A 14036-nucleotide genomic window follows, 5' to 3' on the forward strand; every position below is an offset into this window, starting at 1 on the left:
AGCAGAAGGGAGAAGTCTAAGAACGTCCCATACAGTATCCATTCCATTTGTAGACATTCTTGGCTTTGGCTCAAACACCGTAACAAAATCTGCAACAAAAATGGCTACGTTTCTGATACGTTGGGCCTCAGCCTTATAGTAGGTTGCCAAAGGTTGTTCTTAATGGGTGGAGGGTGTTACGATTTTTTTTTAACACCAGTCTTGTAAATAGGGCACATTGGAACATAAGACTGATAGTCACCCACGCCAGGACCAAAAGGTAGAAAAGCTAAATAATTGCCCCCAGATTTCTTCCATGCGTGTTCCAAGCATCGGTCGATGTCCCGGCTCTTAGATATTGCCCACTTACCAAATGATTTATCAGAGTTATTGAGTCAATGGAAAATATTTCAATGTTGGGTATAGGAAGTTGGATGACAACTATTTTGTTCCGACAAATATTCGTGAGGTTTGTTTTGGACCAAATTTTTTGGTTATTATACCCTGGGAACCCATCAGATGTGACAAAATAACAATCAGTTATACTCACCTCTCCGGAGTACCTTGTGTATCCAGCGCTCCCCCGGAATCCTCTCCTGGGCCAATGGATGCTTCAGTTTCGGGAGCACCAAAATTGTGTTTTGTGGGAGAGTTTTGGTTTTGTGTTTAGCCTGAAACGTTTGGAAAACCAGAGACGTTTAGGAATCTAACGCTAGTGCAGAGCGGCCATCTCTCCAGGGAACACATTTCTACCCCTGTGGTCTTCGTGCCGTCCATTAATTCTTGGAAGTAGAATCTTCTCTTTCCTGCCGTCGTCTTTTAGCCACAAAGTATCCGGAATTCACATTATCGTTACTTATACTGAAAGCTGTATTGGTTATCTTGGGAGGAGTCCAGGTTTGGACTGGAGTATATAAGGCATCCATTCAGTAATGCTACGCAGATGGTTCTCTTCATACAATATGGCGATATTAAGGGTGCATACATACATAAGGGGTCATACATAGACACAATATTAAGGGTGCGCTGACTTGAGACTTTATGTCACCACTGTTGGGCCACAAGATGACTTTGATTTATCATTGTAAAGGTTTTCTAGGGTCAGTATAGTGATGGCTATCAATAGTACAGGCCTTCAGAATCAGACCAGAGTCAGCTGTTTATTGTTCCCCTGTCCATCTCCTGAACCTACCAAGTGAATGGGATGGCGCCCCCAAGACAGACTTCACTGAAGTATCAAATTACATCTATTGCACCAATAGAAGTCTATTGTCAGGAAGGGGCGGAGGAAAGTAAAAAGAGACTACAACAGCTACTAGTAAAGCTTCTATCTAACACCAAGTGCTTTAGTCACCTCCTTACTTGTGAGTAGTTCTTTATAATGTCCTATGGGGTGGTGCTAATGCTTTTTTTGATTGAAAGAGAGAATTTGGGGCATGGTCTCCTGTTTTCTATACAGTATGACATCTATGGGAGACATTATAGCATAGCAGCTGGTCTCCACCTAGAGCTATAATATGCAGGATACACCTCATATAATAGAACACAATACTGGTTTTCTCATGCACAAGCTTACTGTGAAAAGTCATTGAATAGTTGGGCAGGCTTTATTTTTCTTTCTGTAGACTTCGCATCATCTTGTCTCCCTCTTCTCGTTGAAAAACATGAAAATGGCCGACCATGCATATGATGGGGCAGGTATAGTATATATTTATTAACCAGATACTTCTTGCTACCTTATGTGCATGACCAGTTTTTGATAGTAAAGCCAGCCATGTCCATCTACCGATACCCATACACATCGTCCAACAATTGGGTGTGGAGGCGCCATGAAGCTGACACCTGTGATTGGCTGATGGCAGACTTTAGTCTTCTGAAAACACATTGGTCGTGCTGATATTTTGGACAGGGTTGAGCGATCGTGAAAGATCAGATCCCGATTGGCGATTGAGCAAATTTCACGATCGGGATCGGCTGGAAAATGATCGGAAATTGGATTTTGAAATCTCAAGATCAGTTCAACCCTGAAAGTGACTTTTTCCATGGAGAAGCATTGACTAGAGAAAGATCAGATCCCGATCGGCGATCGAGCAAATTTCATGATCGGGATCAGCTGGATCGGATTTTAAAATCGATTCTGAAATCTCAAGATTGGCTCAACCCTAATTTTCGGTCACCACCCAGCTGGCGTAGACTCACAACTAAACTGGCCCCTGATCGGACAACTTAGTTGTTAAAGGGGTTGTTTGGTTTGACCCATTGGTGGCCTATCCTTAGAACAGGCCATCGATATTAGATCTATGGGGTCGGCTATGTGGGCAGCTCCCAGTAATGTTTATGGGACCTGAGTGCTGGACCTATCCTAAGGATAGGCCATCAGTAGTAAAAACTGGATAACCCCTTCGTTGTTGATGGTGGAATGCTTCCTAGAAATGGATGACCGCACCATGGCCACAAGTCTATGGCCGGCCTCACACTGGCCAAACCTATCAAAGTTTGGACTCGAAGTTAAATATGTAAGACGATGTTGAAGGACATTTGATTTGGTAGAAGACAAAAAAAACAAACTATAGATAATAGGATAACTTATGGAACATTTCCTTCCATCGCCGTCTCTCTCCATGGGGCTGAGTAAGTTTAAAAAAAAAAAATAGAAAAAACTTGTGACTTTCTTTCAATCAGCTGCCGGAAGAATAATCAGCGGCGGAGGATCGCGCACACAAACACACATCTGTCTGATTGATTCTCATTAGCCGATGAAATGAAAAGACCTCGGGGTTACAGACCCAGGAGAGTTTCTCCTTTCAGGTAAAGAAAGGAGACGGCTCGAGATGTGAGACAAGACATTTTGTATGTAATTTACTGGTAAAGTGCTCGCTGGGTGTTTGCCGGCCCCGAATGTTGATCACTTCTTATGAAGACGCCATTGGATCTCTTAGTAAGTTTGTCTTTACAATTCCGATTTCATATAGTGGACGGATCGGCTCTACGTGTCCCAGGAGAGAGGTGACACTTGTTCCCCCTTCGTTGCCAATATAGGGGGTACAAGCCCATTTGGGTTGGGTCCAGTCAACCTTGTTAGCGAATTTTGCAGGAACTGCAGAAAATATGGGCCTGAAAGAAGGAGCAACTTTGGGTTTGGGACTTTAGAATCTTTGAAAAGCCCAATGAGTCCTCTCGAACATTATGGTGTTTTGTTTATCTGAATCTGTTCGGCTATTCCGAAGATATAAGTCCTTTTTTGTGTTGATGCTAGGGTTGAGCTGATCTTGAGATTTCAGGATCGATTTTAAAATCCGATTTCTGATCATTTTCCAGCCGATCACGATCGTGAAATTTGCTCGATTGCTGATCAGGATCTGAACTTTCCCGATCCCGATCGCTCAACCCTAATTGTATATTATATAGACAGTAGCGTTGAGCCGATCTTGAGATTTCAAAATCCGATTTCCGATCATTCTCCAGCCGATCCCGATCGTGAAATTTGCTCGATCGCCGATCGGGATCCGATCTTTCCCGATTGCTCAACCCTAGTTGATGCAAGTTAGGGTTTACTAGCCAAGTAGCCACCTATTTGGCTAGTAGACCCTAATTTGCATCAACACAATAAAGGGCTTATATCTTTGGAGTAGCCGAACAGATTTGGATAAACAAAAAATGACAGGGACCATGCCGCAAACCACAGTGTTACCTCCTGCCAGTCTAGTATACCTAAATTTCCAGTTTTAGGCCAGAGGTAGGGGATATTTTAGAACATCTCAGGTCATTGATTGGTCATATGTTGCACTAAATCCTGGTCAGCCAACACCAACGGGGATCAGCCTACACCGGAGCGGGGAGGGAATCAGAAGGTAAGTACTGATTATCTATCTGTGTCCCATTTTTAGCGAAAATTGGAAAATTCCAAGCTAAAATTAATGATGACCTGTGGATGTCAATATAAAATCTATGAGGTTAGAACACTGGGCACCCCCGCTGATCAGCTGTTCTCAATACACAGAGAATGGAGCAGTAAGCAGACAGTGCTGTTCTATGAGTAGTGGCTGACCTAAGGGATCTCATTCGCTCGCTCGCATTCAGTGAAGGGGTCACAGCAGTCACTCCTGATATGGGGATTGATCATATATCATCAAATATTGATCACATTTCCTGTAGCAATTTTTCTTGCAAATCTACAATCTTCAATGTCAGTATTTTAGCAAGATGACAAAACAGAGATCTGCAATACCCTGGTCTGGCCACTACACAGAGAACGGCGCTGTCTGCTTCCTGCTCCATTCTCTGTGTCTATTGAAAGCAGCTGATCTATGGGGTTGCCTGGTGTCAGACCCTATGTGATCCTATACTTGGGATAGGTCATCCATATTCTTAGCCTATAGAACCCCTTTAAGTTGACCACGTCAGCCATGATAACATATTGTGGAATCATAGGATGGGATTGTTTGCATGTTTGACCCTACATAGACTCCATTATGGTTAGTAGATAAGACCATGGTGTTTAATTCTTTAATCCTAATAATATTTGGATTCTTATTACAAAGTCATATATTATAGGACAAGCCTCCATTGTTCTATAGACAGAACCTTGTTCCTATGATTGACAGCTCCAGCGATCCAATGCCCTCCATGGCTTATACAAAGACCACGTCCTCCTCGCCTACCGATGCCGTACCCCAGCCTTCCTCCTCCTACACAAGCTTTAGTGTTAATGTAACAAATTACTTTTGTAAATTCCGCAAGAAAAGTTCCTTTTTGTTCTTTGTTTTCCGAGGACAGAATCTTTCGGTAACATATGAGCCTATGTCAGATCAGATGAGACTGGCCAGGAGCGATGTTACTTCATTCCCTGTCTGTACAAATCTACTCATCGCCTCTCCATGGAAAAAAAACGGATCTGAGACAATGAGATCAATGAGAACAATGGTCATATATGGGTGGTCTTGGTTCTTGACCTGAAACCTAAACCATGAGATACAATGAACCTTCCACCCAAATAACTGGAGGATTTATCAATCTTTACAACCAAATTTTGCAGAGATTCAATAGCACAAAGTCTTGATAGAAATATCCAATTGTTTAGTGTCTCCTCTACCAGCGTATGTCCCCATGGTTGCAGACTACATACAAATCTGTGTGTCGTCTGATCCACGAGCCACGTGTGCTCTGTCCCATCTGTTTTGTCATCTTGCTAAAATACTGACATTGAGGCTTGTAGATTTGCAAGAAAAATTGCTACAGGAATGTGATCAATATTTGATGATATATGATCAATCCCCATATCAGGGGTGACTGCTGTGACCCCTTCACTGAATGCCAAGCACAGAGCCATACATATCATACAGGTTGTGTTTGGTATTGTAGATCAGCCCCATTCACTTGAATGGGACTGAGCTGGTAGTGCAACATGTGACTCCTGAATGGCCATGACCTCTTCAAATAGCTGATCAGCAGGGGTCCTGGGCGTCACCATAGCACATATTAATGACATTTCTCATGAATATAAGTCCCCGATGACTACAGATTGGGTTGGCAGCTCATAGCGGTTAACAATCCTGATTTAGACAATGCTAGAAAATATTTATTAGCACTGTTGCCTTGCAGCGTTGGAGCCCAGGGTTCGATTTTGCATTGGCAATCAGGAGCATTAAGTTATTCTTTTGCACACCCCTGATTTTTTGCATGACATGCTCTCCTTCTATTGCTGCCACTCACAACTCATTACAGTATTTTTGCAGGCCTTGTACTGCACAAGCTGTCAGCGCGCGCCTTGTCCTCTCCTTGTTCAGTTCCTTACATATTATTTTCCTGACCGATAACCTTCTTCATGTCACGGCGGTCACAGGACAAAGCTCAGTGACTATTCCTTTCTATATCTTTCCCTGTAACAGTCTTGTTAGAGTTCTGCTCGGGGACGCGCATGCACCGGACCCCTGCTGAGCGCCATGGTAGATCAATACCGCCATTGTGTTTACTTCCACCTGGATACAATCCCGCTACAGGGGGAATCTCATTTTTGTTGCATATTTCTAACAGCTCAGCAATAATGAATGGAAATTGCTTACTCCAAAAAAAAAACACTACAGCTCGAAGAAAAGCGAATAAATTGCGGATGGCAAAGGTGAACGTGTTACAGTATATAGGAGGATACAAGTGAATGCAAACTCTGAACGTAGGGAGATGTTCTGGTGCAATTGGACAGGTAGGAATGATCTAAAATGTAATTGATGGATAGATAATAGATGGATACAGTAAATAGATTCCAGGGCGCCAAAGGGCAAAGGTCACTCTGAATATCGATGGGATTTACATTTCTCTTTTACTCATTGACATAACCTATTAACACTTCTATTTTTCAATGCATTCTTGCAAGGCATCAGTGCAGCATTTATTTCCATCTCTGTCTAAAACTTTTGCACAGCACTGTATCTGCCTCAATGCTAATGATTGTAATATCTCTTGCTTGCACCTCTGACGCTCGCCGCTTTCTTCCCCTGTTCTGCTGCTCCGTTTGCAGTTTCCTTGACATGGAAAATTAAAAACAAAACTCCATTAATCTGTGAAGTGTCTGATTCTGAATATATTGGCCGGCAGCCACACGTCACCGGCCCTGGCTACTGCTCCTGTTGCCACCTACTGGCTGTAGAGGTAATAGCAGAGGGCAGTGCATGGGAAACATGTGACAGCGAGGTGCACTGCAAATGTGAACAGGTCCTGACTGCAAGAAGGTGCTTTATTCCAGGAGACTGCAGTCATGTATAGCACATTATATACAGAGGGGAGGTAGAGTATAGAGCAATACCCTATACACTCTGTACATGCTGTCATTCTAAGCTCCTGATCATGAATAGAAGAGCAAAAGCCATCCCTACACAACAGCGGAGATAGTGAGTGCAAGAACTGAGAGGTACTAAGGGGGCATTATACCTTGTAGGGGGTACTAAGGGGGTATTATACCCTGTAGGAGGTACTAAGGGGGCATTATACCTTGTAGGGGGTACTAAGGGGGTATTATACCCTGTAGGAGGTACTAAGGGGGCATTATACCCTGTAGGAGCTACTAAGGGGGTATTATACCCTGTAGGAGGTACTAAGGGGGTATTATACCTTGTAGGGGGTACTAAGGGGGCATTATACCCTGTAGGAGCTACTAAGGGGGTATTATACCCTGTAGGAGGTACTAAGGGGGTATTATACCCTGTAGGAGGTACTAAGAGGACATTATACCCTGTAGGAGGTACTAAGGGGGTATTATACCTTGTAGGGGGTACTAAGGGGGTATTATACCTTGTAGGGGGTACTAAGGGGGTATTATACCTTGTAGGGGGTACTAAGGGGGTATTATACCTTGTAGGAGGTACTAAGGGGACATTATACCCTGTAGGAGGTACTAAGGGGGTATTATACCTTGTAGGGGGTACTAAGGGGGTATTATACCTTGTAGGAGGTACTAAGGGGACATTATACCCTGTAGGAGGTACTAAGGGGGTATTATACCTTGTAGGGGGTACTAAGGGGGTATTATACCTTGTAGGAGGTACTAAGGGGACATTATACCCTGTAGGAGGTACTAAGGGGGTATTATACCCTGTAGGAGGTACTAAGGGGACATTATACCCTGTAGGAGGTACTAAGGGGGCATTATACCCTGTAGGAGGTACTAAGAGGACATTATACCCTGTAGGAGGTACTAAGGGGGTATTATACCCTGTAGGAGGTACTAAGGGGACATTATACCCTGTAGGAGGTACTAAGGGGGCATTATACCCTGTAGGAGGTACTAAGGGGGTATTATACCCTGTAGGAGGTACTAAGGGGGCATTATACCCTGTAGGAGGTAGTAAGGGGGCATTTTACCCTGTAGGAGGTAGTAAGGGGGCATTATACCCTGTAGGAGGTACTAAGGGGACATTATACCCTGTAGGAGGTACTAAGGGGACATTATACCCTGTAGGAGGTACTAAGGGGGCATTATACCCTGTAGGAGGTACTAAGGGGACATTATACACTGTAGGAGGTACTAAGGGGGCATTATACCCTGTAGGAGGTACTAAGGGGACATTATACCCTGTAGGAGGTACTAAGAGGGCATTATACCCTGTAGGAGGTACTAAGGGGACATTATACCCTGTAGGAGGTACTAAGGGGGCATTATACCCTGTAGGAGGTACTAAGGGGGCATTATACCCTGTAGGAGGTACTAAGGGGGCATTATACCCTGTAGGAGGTACTAAGGGGGCATTATACCCTGTAGGAGGTACTAAGGAGACATTATACCCTGTAGGAGGTACTAAGGGGGCATTATACCCTGTAGGAGGTACTAAGGGGGCATTATACCCTGTAGGAGGTACTAAGGGGGAATTATACCCTGTAGGAGGTACTAAGGGGGCATTATACCCTGTAGGAGGTACTAAGGGGGCATAATACCCTGTAGGAGGTACTAAGGGGGCATTATACCCTGTAGGAGGTAATAAGGGGGCATTATACCCTGTAGGAGGTACTAAGGGGGCATTATACCCTGTAGGAGGTAATAAGGGGGCATTATACCCTGTAGGAGGTAATAAGGGGGCATTATACCCTGTAGGAGGTAATAAGGGGGCATTATACCCTGTAGGAGGTACTAAGGGGGCATTATACTCTGTAGGAGGTACTAAGGGGGCATTATACCCTGTAGGAGGTACTAAGGGGGCATTATACTCTGTAGGAGGTACTAAGGGGGCATTATACCCTGTAGGAGGTACTAAGGGGGCATTATACCCTGTAGGAGGTACTAAGGGGACATTATACCCTGTAGGAGGTACTAAGGGGGCATTATACCCTGTAGGAGGTACTAAGGGGGCATTATACCCTGTAGGAGGTACTAAGGGGGCATTATACCCTGTAGGAGGTACTAAGGGGGCATTATACCCTGTAGGAGGTAATAAGGGGGCATTATACCCTGTAGGAGGTAATAAGGGGGCATTATACCCTGTAGGAGGTAATAAGGGGGCATTATACCCTGTAGGAGGTACTAAGGGGGCATTATACTCTGTAGGAGGTACTAAGGGGGCATTATACCCTGTAGGAGGTACTAAGGGGGCATTATACTCTGTAGGAGGTACTAAGGGGGCATTATACCCTGTAGGAGGTACTAAGGGGGCATTATACCCTGTAGGAGGTACTAAGGGGACATTATACCCTGTAGGAGGTACTAAGGGGGCATTATACCCTGTAGGAGGTACTAAGGGGGCATTATACCCTGTAGGAGGTACTAAGGGGGCATTATACTCTGTAGGAGGTACTAAGGGGGCATTATACCCTGTAGGAGGTACTAAGGGGACATTATACTCTGTAGGAGGTACTAAGGGGACATTATACCCTGTAGGAGGTACTAAGGGGGCATTATACCCTGGAGGACATACTAAGGGGGCAGTTTTCAGTTGATGAACAATCCTAAGAATAGGTCATCAAATAAAATCTGCTGGAACACCCCATTACACACTATGGTGGTATACGAGGCTCGGAGCTCCGTATTACACAAAAATAACTTTAACCCTTTCATTACAATCATCAATGCAAACATTTGTATCCTAGTTTGAGTCCAAATACAATCAGGTCTCCTGCCTTTATCATTGCATGTCACCCAGCATCATCCGTTACTTGTCTTCCCAGCTCTATATATTATACAATATACACTATATGACATATACAGGTTACAGGGCTGCAGGGTGGCACATGACTTCAGGTAATACAACCTTCAGTGTTGCTTACCAAGCATTGTTGTAGCGTCCAGCTGCCCGATTCAGCAGGACAGCAGAAAAGGCGAATGCCACCTGCTGATTTAACTCTTTAGGAACATGATATAGATGCGACCGTCTCCTGACACGTACACAATAAAACCTTACAGGATACATAAGGACAATGGAAACCTTGGAATAGTGATTGACAGAGAGCGTATCTATAATCCTGGAGCGGGAATGTAGACTAATATCTAATGAATAAATGGGGCAGGGGGTGTTACTGCATCTCCTAAGTATGGGGTGGGAATAAAGCAGCTGTAGGAGCAGGAGCCATGAAATGTATTTTCTGCACAGCTTTAGGTTATCCGGGCACGTGGCAGATTACAAGGCGCAAGCCCAGCTATTCTATGTCACTAATGCTATATGTATGGAGAATGGGGTTTGTGAGTGACCCTGACAGTCATACGTATAGGTAACAGTCACTGGATACTGCTATATACATATACCATAGCATAGGCAACAATCATTGGATACTGCTATATACATAGACTAGACACATACTAGGAATGAAGGAACAGTCTCAATACGGTGGCTTTTTTGGAAGAGCTTGCCATTCCCTCTCCAATTCCTCCCACTTTCCAGCCCTCCGGTTTTCCGTCACAGCTTTCACTCGCCTATTAGACTCAGATGAATGGGGCTGATCATTCGAGTGTCCAGTGGCACCACTAGGAATGGCTGAGCCCCAAGGCGTCCATTTGACATGGGTCCCTCCCCCATGACCCTGACAGCCCCTACCCTCATCCCCGCACAAACTGCATTTCTGCACACACTAATATGAGCCATAAAGGACCCCTCAACACACTATTATGCCCCATGATGACCCCTTTACACAGTATTATGCCCTATTGTAGACCACCCATGAACAATGACTGGAGACCCGGGGGAGGATACAAACATAAAAAACACTGTTACTTACCTCTCCTGGGCTCCGGCGCGCTCCCGCTGATTTCGGCCATCCTCAAGGTTGGTACAAATAACGTAAGCCGGGCCATCGTCGTGAGGCATAATGATGCAGACCCGGCCCATAAAAAAAAAAACATCAAGAGCCCCCAGGCCCCCTAATGTCCTGGGCCCTGTGAGAGCCACTACCAGTAGTTACGTCACTGCGAGTGTCTCTTGCTGTGGGTTATGTGGCCAAAACAGCCGTCGAATGCGCATCTAGATCGAGTAGGAAACATATTTGTTCTTGCATCCACCAATGAACACAACAGAGGAGAGATTCAGGGCTGATTCTAAGGCGGAATGTGCCTCAAAGTGTCAAATTCTTCCTTTCAAACTTAGGTGAGGAGAAGAGAAGCAAAACGGCTACTATATGAGATGCATGTGGTTTGTTTCTTATATTTGTGCCCCCTTCCATGATGGTATAGCTACAAGTGATGAACACGTTGCCATAGTTTGTCTCGGATACATGAAGGTCCCCACTGGGGCCATCAATCCCGTACACAGCATGTAATAGATACAACATCTAATAGATAAAGCCTTTGCACTGGGGCCCCGAAGCTTGGGGGTCTTTGCAGATCCTTGTGATGTGAAGCCGGGTGCCACGTGTCATCAGAAATGGAGCGCGTGTCTAATTCAGATGACAAACGATAAAGACAAAAGATTTAATGGACAAGGAACGCGAGCTTGGCAGCCGGCACGAAATCTGCCAGCAGGATCACAGCTTGGGGCTTCACACACAAAATTATCATGGGTGTAGTGAGAATGGGCTACCACCCAAAAACATCTAACTAACAACAGTCCTGTGGTGCGGAACAGACTGTCGATGAAAGAGGCCAACGGAGCCTGACGCGTCTCGTAACAAGCGAGTAGTGGTGACCAGAGATGTACGAAAACAGGACAAGTGCCCCATCTATATGGAGGTGGGGGATTCAGGGAGATCCTGGCCAAGGCACCAAAATATTCTGTTATAGTAACTTCTGCAAGAACTGGGTGACAACCAATATGGCAGCTTTTACATCTCTAAAGGACTGGTCACCCATCTCTACCAGGGTACTGAATGATAGATGCTCCTTGTTAGGTAGTGATTAATCTATGACTGTTAGGGTTGAGCGATCTGGATCGGAAAAGATCGGATTCCGAGTAAATTTCACGATCGCGATCGGAATTCCGACCCGATCTTTTCCAGCGGGATCAAGGTTGGAGATTAATTCAAGATCAGCTCAACCCTCAAGTGACTTTTCCCACAGAGAAGCATTGACTAGGGTTGAACGATCGGGATCGGAAAAGATCGGATCCCGATCGGCGATCGAGCAAATTTCATGATCAGGATCAACTGGAAAATGATCGGAAATCGGATTTTGAAATCGATCCTGAAATCTCAAGATCGGCTCAACCCTAATGACTGTATATTTACAAGGATTTGCCATCCAAGTTTATGGGAAAGATCCAATGGACCCAATGGACACGTTACATCTCCTAGGGAGTTATCACCCATCTCTTGCAGAGTACTGAATGGTAGACCTACCTGGCTATGTAGTGATAGATCCCTTGCTGTATATCTAGTCGAATTTGTCATCAGGAAGCTGGGAAAGATGGCTGACAAACCGTACAGCCGCTCTTTAGTCTCGAACAGGGTTGTCACCCATTTCTTTCCAGATACTGAACGATATACTGTATCTACCTGGTCATGTAATGATACATCTCTAGCTGTAAGTAGACTTGTTAACCAGGAAATATGGAAAGATGGGTGACAACCAAAGGCACCCCCTATAGCTATGCCCCTGGTGACAACCTATATGGTCATTCTTATATCTCCTAGGGGGTTGTCACTCACCTCTACGAGAGCACTGAATGATGGATATAAGGTTGTCAAGACTTCTGACCGACAGATTGTATGACCTCACCTTGCTACGTATCAAGATGGATTTTCCATTTAGGAATCAGGGAAAGATGAATAACCTCAAGGACAATCCTCAGGACCACAACTATCTCCAGCTCTTGTAGCTTAGTGATCCGTTCACACCTACACCATTGTCTCCATTCTTCTGGTCTGTTGTAGGGTCAGAAGGACGGAAAAACAGCCCATCTAATGGTGGCAACAACGTATCCCGGGGAACTCTATTGGCTAGAATGGGGTTTGTCGGGTATCTGTAAAAAAAAGCCAGGCAGAAGTTATAACATATGCAGTACATACCTAAATATTATATATATTTCTATGGAAATGCTGTTCAGCGTCCCCTGCCCCCTCCGAAGTCCCGCTACATTATATTTAACGGTAAAAACAAATGCTATGGAATTTGGGCTCCTGCCAGCTGCATTGTCCACAGCTACAAACACAGGATTCATTTGCTTGCAGAACTGAATATGCGGAAAATGCTGATTCCCAGGTGGTGATGTATGTGCAAATATGTTAAATTTAGTCTGAAAACAAAAAAAATTGCCAACGCAGAAACATTAGAGGACTTGCAATAACAAAGGGGGAAAGGCACAATTGGATTTGCTGTGTTTAGTACCTGCTATTATATTGATCCAGCAGAATGGTAACGTTTATTTCATATTGTATTAACAACATACACACTGTCAAGGTAACAGGCTGACACATCCTTAAAGGGGTTAATACATGTTACTAACTATGGGCTGTATAACATTGCAGCGGAAATGTTACTTTTTTTTTAGTTAGAAATATAGATGGCCGAACTTTTCAGGATTTGCTGTTTTGGGTTCAGGTGGCTAAGGTCCAAGATTAGTTTCAGAGTAGAGTAAGTTTGGTAGAAACACACCTAAAATGGCTTAAAACATAGTGTATAACACTGTCAGGGCTCCTAGGAACCTATCTATAATACATAGTGTATGACACTGTCAGGGCTCCTAGGAACCTATCTATAATACATAGTGTATGACACAGTCAGGGCTTTTAGGAACCTATCTATAATACATGGTGTATAACACTGTCAGGGCTCCTAGGAACCTATCTATAATACATAGTGTATGACACTGTCAGGGCTCCTAGGAACCTATCTATAATATATAGTGTATGACACTGTCAGGGCTCCTAGGAACCTATCTATAATATATAGTGTATGACACTGTCAGGGCTCCTAGGAACCTATCTATAATACATAGTGTATGACACTGTCAGGGATCCTAGGAACCTATCTATACAACATAGTGTATGACACTGTCAGGGCTCCTAGGAACCTATCTATAATACATAGTGTATGACACTGTCAGGACTCCTAGGAACCTATCTATAATACATAGTGTATGACACTGTCAGGGCTCCTAGGAACCTATCTATAATACATAGTGTATGACACTGTCAGGGCTCCTAGGAACCTA

Source organism: Leptodactylus fuscus, chromosome 5 (assembly GCF_031893055.1).
Source record: "Leptodactylus fuscus isolate aLepFus1 chromosome 5, aLepFus1.hap2, whole genome shotgun sequence".
In the NCBI taxonomy this organism is placed as follows: domain Eukaryota; kingdom Metazoa; phylum Chordata; class Amphibia; order Anura; family Leptodactylidae; genus Leptodactylus; species Leptodactylus fuscus.